Source organism: Lissotriton helveticus, chromosome 9, assembly GCF_964261635.1.
Source record: "Lissotriton helveticus chromosome 9, aLisHel1.1, whole genome shotgun sequence".
Lineage (NCBI taxonomy): Eukaryota > Metazoa > Chordata > Amphibia > Caudata > Salamandridae > Lissotriton > Lissotriton helveticus.
This window is the reverse complement of record NC_136070.1, coordinates 842678325-842691715: the sequence shown is the minus strand read 5'-3', so window position 1 is coordinate 842691715 and position 13391 is coordinate 842678325.

Genomic DNA, 13391 nt, shown 5'->3' with positions numbered 1-13391 from the left:
TCACCCACTTTGGTCCGGACCACTTAGATAATGGGTACTCGCAAACATTTCCCCGGGGGCCTCAAAGTAGTATCTGTGGAATGACCGAGGGCCGCACCAATGCCTGCAATGCGAGGGTTGGGGGTAATAAAATAAGGGTGCAGGGGGAAGCGAAGCAGATGCATGGTGTAGACAACAAACCAAGCCTTCGTGTACTTCCTATTTGCGAATCACCACATATGAGAACCCTTTAAAATTTGAGTTGGATGTGTGCTCAACAAAACTTTCTCTTGTATTTTATTTAATAAAATAAGATGTTCCTCAAATTATATAACAGGTGAGGCTACACACAAGATGCACATGACAAATGACTTGCCTCTTGGTTCTACTGACAATAAATGCCTCTATGTAGTTTTACAATCTGATCCTCTAAGGTAAAATGTTCATACATGTTAATAAAACAACTCACTGCAAACTTGTGTATCATTTTTTTACATGTTTAGTGCAAGATGTACTTAAAACTAAATGTGTTCCTAAAGATAAGTTTTCTAGAACACCTTTTCTTCTTTACATTGGTTAACGTTTAAATAAAGTATGTCTGTTTGTTTCTCAGCCTTCTGAATGTATCTGCTATATCATGTGAGCGGTAAAAAAAGGGGTGGTGATGGACGGAGCATCTGAACCAATCAAACACTCACACCCAGTCAACAGATCTGGGCTTAATCCATCACCGTTCTTTAGCCCACTCTGCCACCCAGTTCAGATATGGCCATATGCAAATCAGTCTGACCCTGTGCCTCATGGGAACAGTCCAGCCCGAACTGCCAAGCCATGCCTTCCCTGGACCAGATTCAAGCTTCCTAGGACCGGTTTCTGGCATTACAGCCGTCTTCAGCCAGGCTTGCTTGAATCCAGTGGCAAAGTGAGCAAGGGACTCACGTCTGAGCATACCCTGCCAACTTATGGCGAACAAAGCGGTACAAAAGGGGGTGGTGATGGACGGAGCATCTGAACCAATCAAACACTCACACCCAGTCAACAGATCTGGGTTTAATCCATCACCGTTCTTTAGCCCACTCTGCCACCCCAGTTCAGATATGGCCATATGCAAATCAGTCTGACCCTGTGCCTCATGGGAGCAGTCCAGCCCGAACTGCCAAGCCATGCCTTCCCTGGACCGGATTCAAGCTTCCTAGGACCGGTTTCTGGCATTACAGCCGTCTTCAGACAGGCTTGCTTGAATCCAGTGGCAAAGTGAGCAAGGGACTCACGTCTGAGCATACCCTGCCAACTTATGGCGAACAAAGCGGTACAAAAGGGGGTGGTGACAGACGCAGCATCTGAACCAATCAAACACTCACACCCAGTAAACAGATCTGGGTTTAATCCATCACCGTTCTTTAGCCCACTCTGCCACCCCAGTTCAGATATGGCCATATGAAAATTAGTCTGACCCTGTGCCTCATGGGAACAGTCCAGCCCGAACTGCCAAGCCATGCCTTCCCTGGACCGGATTCAAGCTTCCTAGGACCGGTTTCTGGCATTACAGCCGTCTTCAGCCAGGCTTGCTTGAATCCAGTTGCAAAGTGAGCAAGGGACTCACGTCTGAGCATACCCTGCCAACTTCTGGCGAACAAAGCGGTACAAAAGGGGGTGGTGATGGACGGAGCATCTGAACCAATGAAACACTCACACCCAGTCAACAGATCTGGGTTTAATCCATCACCATTCCATAGCCCACTCTGCCACCCCAGTTCAGATATGGCCATATGCAAATCAGTCTGACCCTGTGCCTCATGGGAACAGTCCAGCCCGAACTGCCAAGCCATGCCTTCCCTGGACCAGATTCAAGCTTCCTAGGACCGGTTTCTGGCATTACAGCCGTCTTCAGCCAGGCTTGCTTGAATCCAGTGGCATCTTTAGCCCACTCTGCCACCCCAGTTCAGACATGGCCATATGCAAATCAGTCTGACCCTGTGCCTCATGGTGATGGATTAAACCCAGATTTGTTGACTGGGTGTGAGTGTTTGATTGGTTCAGATGCTCCGTCCATCACCACCCCCTTTTGTACCACTTTGTTCGCCATAAGTTGGCAGGGTATGCTCAGACGTGAGTCCCTTGCTCACTTTGCCACTGGATTCAAGCAAGCCGGGCTGAAGACGGCTGAAATGCCAGAAACCGGTCCTCGGAAGCTTGTTTCCGGTCCAGCGAAGGCATGTCTTGGCAGTTCGGGCTGGACTGTTCCCATGAGGCACGGGGTCAGACTGATTTGCATATGGCCATGTCTGAACTGGGGTGGCAGAGTGGGCTAAAGAACGGTGATGGATTAAACCCAGATCTGTTGACTGGGTGTGAGTGTTTGATTGGTTCAGATGCTCCGTCCATCACCACCCCCTTTTGTACCACTTTGTTCGCCATAAGTTGGCAGGGTATGCTAAGACGTGCGTCCCTTGCTCACGTTGCCACTGGATTCAAGCAAGCCGGGCTGAAGATGGCTGAAATGCCAGAAACCGGTCCTCGGAAGCTTGTTTCCGGTCCAGGGAAGGCATGGCTTAGAAGTTCGGGCTGGACTGTTCCCATGAAGCACAGGGTCAGACTGATTTGCATATGGCCATGTCTGAACTGGGGTGGCAGAGTGGGCTAAAGAACGGTGCTGGATTAAACCCAGATCTGTTGACTGGGTGTGAGTGTTTGATTGGTTCAGATGCTCCGTCCATCACCACCTCCTTTTGTACAACTTTGTTCGCCATAAGTTGGCAGGGTATGCTCAGACGTGAGTCCCTTGCTCACTTTGCCACTGGATTCAAGCAAGTCGGGCTGAAGACGGCTGAAATGCCAGAAACCGGTCCAGGGAAGGCATGGCTTGGCAGTTCGGGCTGGACTGTTCCCGTGAGGCACAGGGTCAGACTGCTTTGCATATGGCCATGTCTGAACTGGGGTGGCAGAGTGGGCTAAAGAACGGTGATGGATTAAACCCAGATCTGTTGACTGGGTGTGAGTGTTTGATTGGTTCAGATGCTCTGTCCATCACCACCCCCTTTTGTACCACTTTGTTCGCCATAAGTTGGCAGGGTATGCTCAGACGTGAGTCCCTTGCTCACTTTGCCACTGGATTCAAGCAAGCCGGGCTGAAGACGGCTGAAATGCCAGAAACCGGTCCTCGGAAGCTTGTTTCCGGTCCAGGGAAGGCATGGCTTGGCAGTTCGGGCTGGACTGTTCCCATGAGGCACAGGGTCAGACTGATTTGCATATGGCCATGTCTGAACTGGGGTGGCAGAGTGGGCTAAAGAACGGTGATGGATTAAACCCAGATCTGTTGACTGGGTGTGAGTGTTTGATTGGGTCAGATGCTCCGTCCATCACCCCCCCCTTTTGTACCACTTTCTTCGCCATAAGTTGGCAGGGTATGCTCAGACGTGAGTCCCTTGCTCACTTTGCCACTGGATTCAAGCAAGCCGGGCTGAAGACGACTGAAATGCCAGAAACCGGTCCTCGGAAGCTTGTTTCCGATCTAGGGAAGGCATGGCGAGCAGTTCGGGCTGGACTGTTCCCATGAGGCACAGGTTCAGACTGATTTGCATATGGCCATGTCTGAACTGGGGTGGCAGAGTGGCCTAAAGAACGGTGATGGATTAAACCCATATCTGTTGACTGGTTGTGAGTGTTTGATTGGTTCAGATGCTCCGTCCATCACCACCCCCTTTTGTACCACATATCATGTGAGCAGCAGCCTAGTGCTGCTGTTCACCAGGGGACCGCAATTAAAGTTCAGGAGGGCTGTACTTTGAGTATCCCTGACTTAGATAAACCATTTTTTATTCCACCCATCAATCTACACCTTAGATAAGCCCTATCCTTAAACGATCACCCACATCCCTTTATCCCCAGTTCAAAAGTGAGTTTATTGAGATATATTAATTCATAAGATATAATAACCATGAAAATAAGAGTTACATACAGTATAGCTATTGGAATTGATAAACGTAAAGGGTGTGAATTAAAATCAGTTAAACGTATCATGTATAAGTAAAATACCAATGTTATATGGAAAATCAGTAAGAAAAAGGAGCTTGCATGTTATACAAAAATTTGCATTATAAAATAAAGTATAATTAAACTATATAATGTCACCCTGGAGGAAGTCATGCAGGTTTAGTCACTTCTTGTTGTAGAGGAGTATGAGACAGAGAACGTCTAGCACTTGTGTAAATGAACAACATAACAGGTGCCCACAAGTCTAAACGTCTTGGTGCCATGTGCAACGGATATACAAATGTTGTGTGTAGTCTGTGATTGTAGCAGATAGCATACCGCCATGCTTGATATGATAATTTGGTAAAGTCCTTCCAGTTCTTGGCTATTTGTTGAAAGGCCACTGCTAATAACAAATTTATTTGCTTTACATTAGAATCAACATTTTTCCAAATAGGGGATAAACTACCTAAGAAAATATGCAAAATAGAGAAAAGGTGACTGGAATTAAAAATCAAATTAATTTGAGACCATACATTTTCCCATAAATTCTGAACAAGTTTGCATTTGAAGAGCAAATTAAATAAGTCAGCATGTGATGAAGAACAAGTCCAACAAATAGCTGGGAGGCCAGAGTGTCTTGCATTGAGAATGAGTGGAGAGAGTAGGTGCCTATTGTATATGAAGAAGAGTGTCCGTGTGGTGTTTGCAGCTCTAGAGGACTTCCTAAGTTTAAGCCAAATTCTATCCCAAAACTCCACAGACCAAGAGATTTCTAAATCCTCCCACAATGTTTCTGTCTTGGTTTTGTCTCTCAGAATAGAAGAACTATATAGACGTTTATATATAGTGGAAACCCTAGAGCCATGAAGAAGGAGGGCCTGTAGTTTATATGGACAAGTTCAGGAGGGGTATTATGTTGGGAAGTTATGTATTGTATGCATGCAGATCGACGACAGCTAGAGGGCGACTTGACGAGATTGGAAACTACATTACTAGCTCATGAACAGGATGCGGTGGGCGGCGCGGGCGACCCTCTGACGGAAGCTAAAACAGAGCACGAACGCCTTCTAGAACGTCTGCGCTGTCTCAACTTCGCTGCCCACTCTGCCCTCACACATCGCCAAGGCGACAGACCTGGCAAACTGCTGGCCTGGCTGATTGCACGGGAAGACCGCATGACCCCAATATATATCGGCGGTACGGGTGGAAGGGAGGGGGTTACTCTACACGCAACACCACATACATGAAGCGTTCATAACCCACTATACAGCCCTATACCGCTCTCGGCTCGGCGACCCACCTCCCAACATAGCTGACTATCTCACACCCCTGCAACTACCTACACTGACGGCTGCGCAACAAGACGACCTCGGGGCATCGCTTACTCCTGAGGACCTCCGTGATGCCATTTTTAACTTATCAAACGGCAAGTCTCCTGGCCCTGACGGCTTACCAGCCGAATTTTATAAGGCTGGCTCAGACATACTCATACCCCAGCTATTAAAGGTGTATGCTGCAGCTGTGGATGACTTCTCTCTCCCCCGACGCTCAATGAGGCTACCCTCATTTCCCTACTGAAACCCGGCAGGGATGGCGAATTGCTGGGCTCTTACCGCCCTCTAGCCCTCCTTAACACTGATTATAAAATCCTCGCCTCTGCCCTGGCCCGGAGATTAGCCCCCCTGGTTCCGACACTGGTACATCATGATCAAAACGGGTTTGTGCCGACGCGTCACACCTCCTACAACATCCGCTGCCTATTCCGTATACAGGAGTACGCAACGCGCCACGTGCCGGGTGCCTGGTGTTGGACCTGGAGAAAGCATTCGACTCGGTGGAATGGCCATACCTGCGGGCGGTCATGGATAAATTTGACCTGGGGGATGACTACGAGACCATGGTTGGCTTGTTGTAACGCAGACCCACAGTTCGTGTCCGCACCAGCACGTTGCTTTCCGATCCTATCCGTGTACAGAGAGGCACCAGGCAAGGCTGCCCTCTGTCACCCCTGTTGTTTTCATTGGCCATGGAACCCCTGGCCACGATTCTCCGGACTCAGGGTGCGGAGTGGGGTATTCCGATGGCGGATGGCCTCCACGTGACATCGCTGTATGCAGATAACCTCCTCCTCTATGTTAGAGACTTAATGTCCCGGGGTCCCTCACTGACATCTTCCACACCTTCGAGGAGATGTCGGGCTTAAGAGTCAACTGGGCTAAATCTGGGGCCTATTCCTTTGGTCCGAACATCCCTGAAAGCGACATATACATTGGCGGCGAGAGGCTACAATGGTATCCCACGACATTTAGATACCTGGGAATCCACATCTACCGTAATCCTACGGATATCCTGGAGGGGAACCTGATGCGGGTGCATGCTTCTATCCGGAGTCAGATTCGGTTTTGGAGAACTTTGCCCCTGAACGTGCCTAGCCGAGTGACGCTCACAAAAATGATAGTCTTACCAAGGCTATTGTACTACTTTGCCAACATTCCCTCCTATATCCCCAACGGGATATTCCGGGACCTTGAGGTCCTTCTCCGCGGCTTAATCTGGAATGCGGGCCGACCACGGGTGGCACTGACAAAGCTATATCTACCCACCGACTCGGGAGGCTTAGCGGTTCCCAACATGAAATTATATTACTTGGCGGCGCAAATGCAATGAGTGACGGGATGGCTAAGTGGCAAAAACCTGGGGTATACTGCCACGGACGTCACCACCTGGTCTCACTAACAAATATGCGCCCTGTTCCATCCACTGGCTCGCCCCCCGCAGATACACCTAGCGGTGGCGCACAAGTGTTTTCTGAGATGTCTGCGGCATACCCGATCAACTATACCATATGCCCCGATACTCCCACTGCTGGGCACCCCTACAGCCAATGTCGTATTGACGGAGGCGAGGTTGGGCAGTTGGTCCACCGCGGGTGTGGAGGCATTAGGAGACCTATACGCTGACGGAGCCCTCCTCCCCTTTGCGACCCTCGTGGAGGATACGACCCTCCCAAATTGGCAATTCCTATTGCATGCATCCCTCGTACACACACTAACTGCCGCATGGGGCGACATATCTGAGGAACCACCGACACATTATTTCATGCAATACCTCCATGTTATGGGCAATGGCTCCCATATAGTACATTGGTTGGCGCAGGCCCTTCTGATTCACACGCAACCCACCACCACGCAGTTAAGGGAGAGATGGGCGACGGACAGAGGGAGGGATTGGACGGACAAGGAATGGGCGATGGTGCTCGCTGGGCCGGTTAACATCCCACGCAACCCCCAATTTAAAATTATACAACTCTACATACTACACCGCGCCTATCTCACACCGGATAAGATCAACAGATACTTCTCAGTCACAGATACTGCCTGCAGCCGCTGCTCCCGGGTGGGTGCAGACTTTTTACATATGCTCTGGTTTTGCCCCAACATCCAGCAATATTGGGATGAGGTCACAACGCTGCTCACACACTGCACCGGTGAACGCATACCGAGAACTTGGGAAGCCTGTCTTCTAGGACTGTACAAACGCACTAAACTCAACAAGGTGCCGGCCCGATATTGGGACCTCGGACTAATCACGGCCAAACGACTGCTTACAAAGCGGTGGAAGGCCGCCGCTCCCCCGCAGGTACGACACTGGTGCATGTCCCTCACCAATTGGGCACGAGCGGAAGGCACAATCTTACGACGGGAGGAGACAGCAGGGCTTAGGAAATTCCCCATTGCACATTACTGGGATGACATCCTCCAATCCTTCCAACAGAAGTGCTTCAAACAGGGGATCACCTGAGGGTACTCGTTCTGACCTCCACGCGTTTATGCAGATCACTACGGACTGTACTTGTACCCACTGCTCCCCCCATCAGCTCACTTCTCCCCTTCCCCCCCTCCTCAACTGGGTAATGCGGACCAAGACCCACACCCCTGTGTCCCCTGCCAAGCTGCGCATCATACACACGCCCTAACCGCGCGCCGCCCACTCCGAGCTTCCCACACAGCGTGCTCTGCTGTCGGCGTCGAAGCGTTAGTGTTCCGCCTACACATATACACGCCAACTCCTCACTTTCTGACCCGGACAGGACCGCCTCATAGGCTGCGCCCTGCGGGCGGCCCCTGGGTCCTCCTGTGACAGGCCCCCCCACCCGAACGGACGCGTCGACCCCATGATGCCCCTGCTCCCTGATCATCAGACCTACACCCACATGCATGCTGCGATCCTACCCTTGTTTTTCCCCGACCATGCACGAACACCCAACCAAGAGTCGTTTCCCCTTTGTATATAACCCCCCTCCAGTTGAGGTTTTGATTCTTCTTGAAGCAATAGTTCGGCTCCCTGACCAGACCTTCCTGCTTTAGCTAGCAGAGACATTGTACGTACTACACGGCCACCTTCAAACAACATACTCTGTTCCACACGCCTGGTCCCCCTCCCTTCTGTCCAGGGCTGACAATACACGATATCACCATAACACGGACAAGGGGACCGGCAGCCACACACGCTTACTGCCCGACACTGGGTGGGTGGATCCGGATGGTATTTCACACCACCAGCTAGCTTGCTCAAACCCCCGCTATTGGGTGAAGCCACACACATGAGACTGCTGAGTGAGATGGACATGGCTGAGGCGGTTCCCGCCAAACGCTGCCGTCCTCACGTAATTCTCCCACAAGGTATAATCAACTATGCAATCATTCATCCTTAACGAATCTGCGATGTTGTATCGCACAACACTTCCACGTCGATGCCCCGCATCCCCATGGGGGAAGATACCCATAGACATATTTACTAGTCATATACGCTCATGGGTACGGGCTGTTATCTGGCTAATGACCGTGACGCCCCCACTATTGCTCTACAAAACTTAAAAACCTCACAGACCTATTTGTTCGATGAGATATGTGGTTTGCTACACTATGAATGCTACACACGATACATATTACGCCGCCGGACCTCCGGGTTGTCGGCCAGACCGCTGTGTTCACCTGATACTGTTATGTATGGTTACTGATTTACGCGGCTGGCCCCGAGGGGTTGTAAGCTGTAAGCTGTGTAAAATGCATTTAGTACAATAAAGGTCTTTAAAAAAAAAAAAATGTATGCATGCAGATTGAATGGCTTGTAGTAAGAGGGAATATTTAGAGCGAAAAGTTGGAGGTAAGCCAAAAGAGGTGCTGGCCTGTGTAAAGGATATAATCTCATCTTCTTCATATAATTGACGCACCTAAATCAGGCCTCGTTGTCTCCAGGATTTCCAAAATAGAGGTTGTTGTATATGTATCTTACCATAGTGTATTATGCACAGTGTGTTTTCCATGTTTACTGTTTTGCGTAGCAGCATTCCATTCCGAATCTTCGGATGTTATTTATATGACGTCATCCTTCCTCCCCGTCATTCCGCCCTTTCACCTGGTCCTTACATGACCTTTTCTCCTCTTCCCCGTGGGCCTTTATATTCCTTTAACTTTTAATAAATCCTTCTTAACCACCTTTGGTGAGTCTTATATTCTTCCACAACAACTTGGCGACGAGGACTCTGGTTGAAGGCCCACAGTACTGAAGAGATATTCGGAAAAAGGAAAATTTATAACGGACCCTGAGGTGAAGCGATAATAACCGGTAAACAAAGAGATGGCAATCAGATTTACAAAGTAAGTGCACATTGGAATAGAAGCTTGTGAGGAAAGTTACCGGCAGGCGCAGTCGGAAGATTTCTGACAGGAACACGCAGTGCATGACGGGAGTGACATAGGGCTAATACCGATATTATAATTGGATTAGACCCGGACACGTCATACATACGTCTGTGCATGCAGCCGTTTTAAGTGTTGAAGTGGAATCTGACAGTAATTACCGGCGCATTATCGCAATTAAGCGCGCGTTCAAGCATGAAATAATTTTGACATCCAAAACAAAGTGAGTAAAAGCGGCATAACTTAATCATAACAAGGCAAATATATGTATTTGGAAACTTGGAAAAAAGTTGGTACTATAATTGAAAGGAAAATTACATATTTAAACAATGAAATAGCTGTAAATGAGGTAAATGAACCAGAAGCATATAAGGAAGCAAGTGTTTAACATTCTGAATAAAGAGAAAAAGATAATAAAAGGAAAATAAATATGGCACAAAGCAACAATGTATGTGTACCACCACTCTTCTTGGATAAGCCAGGAAAGCCACAGATGAAATGGAAAAGTTGGCTGAGAGCTTTTGAAAATTATATAATTTCAATTGATGGAAAAGGATATGACGCAGAGAGGAAAGAAGCACTGCTTTTTGGACTTCTGGGGAAAGCAGGACAGGAAATATTTGATAGTCTTCCTGAGTATGAAAGTCCACCAAGGGTTTTCATACCTTTAAATGAGTACCAGGAAGCGATTCAAAGACTTCAGAAACAAATTGCAGAGGAGAGTAATATAATGGTAGGAAGGCACAACTTTGCATTAAGGAAACAAGAGGAAGGTGAAACCGTTGAGGAATATGTTGAGAGCTTGCGCATATTGGCAAAAGACTGTGAATTCGAGGAGATGACAGATATATATAAGGGACCAGATAGTATTCTATTGTTATTCAAAGAAAGTGCAAGAGCGATTACTAGCATGCAGGAATCCTACTCTACAAGAAGTAATGGATATTGCTAAGGGGATTGAGAGGTCGCTTATATCTACAAAAGAATTAGCATGCACAAATTCAAATGCAAATGTGTTTTATTTACAGGAGAAAAGGAAAGATGATAATAGGAACTATGAAAGAAGTAAGGGTAACAAGAAAGTTGAAGGTAAACATTTATGCTGTTTTAGATGTGGTTCACAGAAACACTTGGCAAACTGTAAAACGTGTCCTGCCATAAGCAGGAAATGTGGTAAATGTAAGAAATATGGGCATTACACTACTTTATGCAAAACAGAAAAAATGTTAAGTGATGTGAAAGTAAATGCTCTATGTAACTATGACGAGGACATGTGTGCGAATATAGTCTTGTGCATAGATCTAGTCGATGGAAAAATTAAAGGACCCATAGGAATTGTGATGATTGGCAATGTTGAGTTGCAATTTACTGCAGATTCCGGATCGCCAATAACAATAATACCAGATACCTTATTTGACGATAAGTGGCAAAATGTCAAATTGTACGACACTGATGTAAACCCAAAGGCTTTTTGGGATTACGATATCGACATGGTTGGTTATTTCAATGACACTCGAACTTTTAAAGGAAGAAAAATAGAAACTAAGATTTACGTAGCTGAACGTGGGCGAAATTTAGTGGGGTGGAAAGATCTGGCCAAACTGGGAGTAATATTGAAACCAGGGGCAAAATAACCCATAATTCTAGATGAAAATTATGTGGGTTCAGTTATTGTGAAAGAAGATTGTGATAATCTGAAATTACTACTAGAAAAGTACAAAGATGTCTTCCAAAATGAAATAGGGTGTGTCAGAGGATTTGAACATGAAATAATACTAAAAGAAGGAGCGGTACCGATTAAACATAATGTGAGGTCAGTACCATTGTCTGTGAAGCAAAAACTGAAAAGTGTAATTGACAAACTATGTGATGAATGGGTCATTGAGGCAACTGATGCTGCAGAGTGGGTGTCGGTAATTGTAGTATCTAAGAAAAAGAAATCTGGTGAAATCAGATTGTGCATTGATCTTAGATCACTTAATAGGAATATTTTGGTGAATTGTCCCCCCTGCCTGTCACGGTTCCTGGCCCCCCCCCTCCCGCTTACCTGTTGCCAGTGTGTGTGCCTTAACTCGCGTGGGACGCAGCTTTCCTCACTTCCGGCCTCGGCACGTTAGCGGTGCTGCCTATGGCCGGAAGTACTGTTGCGTCATCAGCGCTTCCGGGGAAGACCGCTTATCAGATGCGGCTTCCCCCGGTATCGGCGCTTCGTATTCCTTACGGCTGACTATTTCCTTTTTGCCGAGATCCGACCGCGCAGGAGCGCTTGCATCGGTGACCTGTTCCCCACTTCAGCCGCTGTTTCTCCCGGATCGTTTTCCCAGCCACGCAGGAGCGCCATTCAGCCTCTTGGCTCTGTCTCCTCAGGTACATTGGAGGTTACGCTACTTGGGCATTTGGCGCAGGAGCGTTTCTGGGGATATTGTTCTATAGCGCAGGAGCACTTATTTTTTCTCTTAAACTTAGCGCAGGAGCGCTTTTGGGGGTTTCTTTTTTTTTTTTGAAAACCTTTATTTGACATTTCAACCAGGTACAAACACGGGCCTACAACCCCCAGGGCCGGCCGCTAAGCAGTTGCAACACAATAAAACAATCAAAACCCAGACTCAGCATCCCAGGGAGCAGATTCGCAACGTCCAATATACGTACTGGTTGTAAACATATCAAGTTGGTAACAGGATAAAAAGGTTCCATTTTATAATATAAGATAGAAGGATCAGGTGCCATACAATATCTCAAGTTGCGAAAAAATGGGGGGGGGGGGCGAAATAGCATATGTCCACAGTTAAATCATCTTCGTGTAAGTCAGCGGCGTTAAAACATATTATTAATGGTAAGCGAGCGTACAAATACAGTTCACGCCAGCTGAATGCCCGCCCAGTAGCACTGACACATCGCGAGAATTGAGGCACATATGAAACAGCAGAGATGGCCATAAAATTGAACCCATTACACTGACCCGGAAAGGAAGAAAAGAAAAGGGCAAAGAAAGATAAGAAGAAAAAAGGCCATAGAAATAAAACGAAAACAAAACACCCATCCCCCAACCCCCCACCCTGCACTCCTGCAGATGACTACGGCCTACCCCCCAGCAGCGTGCCTGTCGCCCAAGAATTGAGACCCGAAATATAGAAAGACCCAGAGAAAGACAGAGAGAAATTAAACCCCACCCAAAGAGGGGAAATGGAGGAGGGCTATCTTCTACGTGCTCCCGGTCTCTCCCCCCCGCCCTAACAAAGGGGTCCCCCCAAAACTGTCACATCTGAATAGTCCAAACTGAGAAAACATCCCGGGGGGAACCACCAGCCTTGCCCCGGACTCCGTTAAGCTAATGAAGCAGTCCCGTGACCGATAAGACCACAATGAACAACCCAAACAACAGTCTCAGCCTTGGCCCCGTCGATCGAATTTGCCGAGTCCCTCAGACGAATAAAGCCCCATCATCAAAATGTCAAAAGATACATAGAAGTGGTCGGAACATAGTTCAGTAGATGGAAGAAGAACAGTAGATCCCAAAGTACACTTACACTTGCAGTTTTTGCGCGATTATATTATCGCCCCTACCCTGAGTACAAGGGGGAGGGAAACCTACTGTATACTGTGAAGGCTGAGTTCGTCTTTTCTCCTGCCCCGCCCCGTTCCGACGCGGTAGCTAGTACCGTTGCGCGGAGGGCGGGTCAGGGAGAGCCAGCCACTTCCAGCGGGGGCACTTCCTGAGCGGTTAGCGCTCTAGTG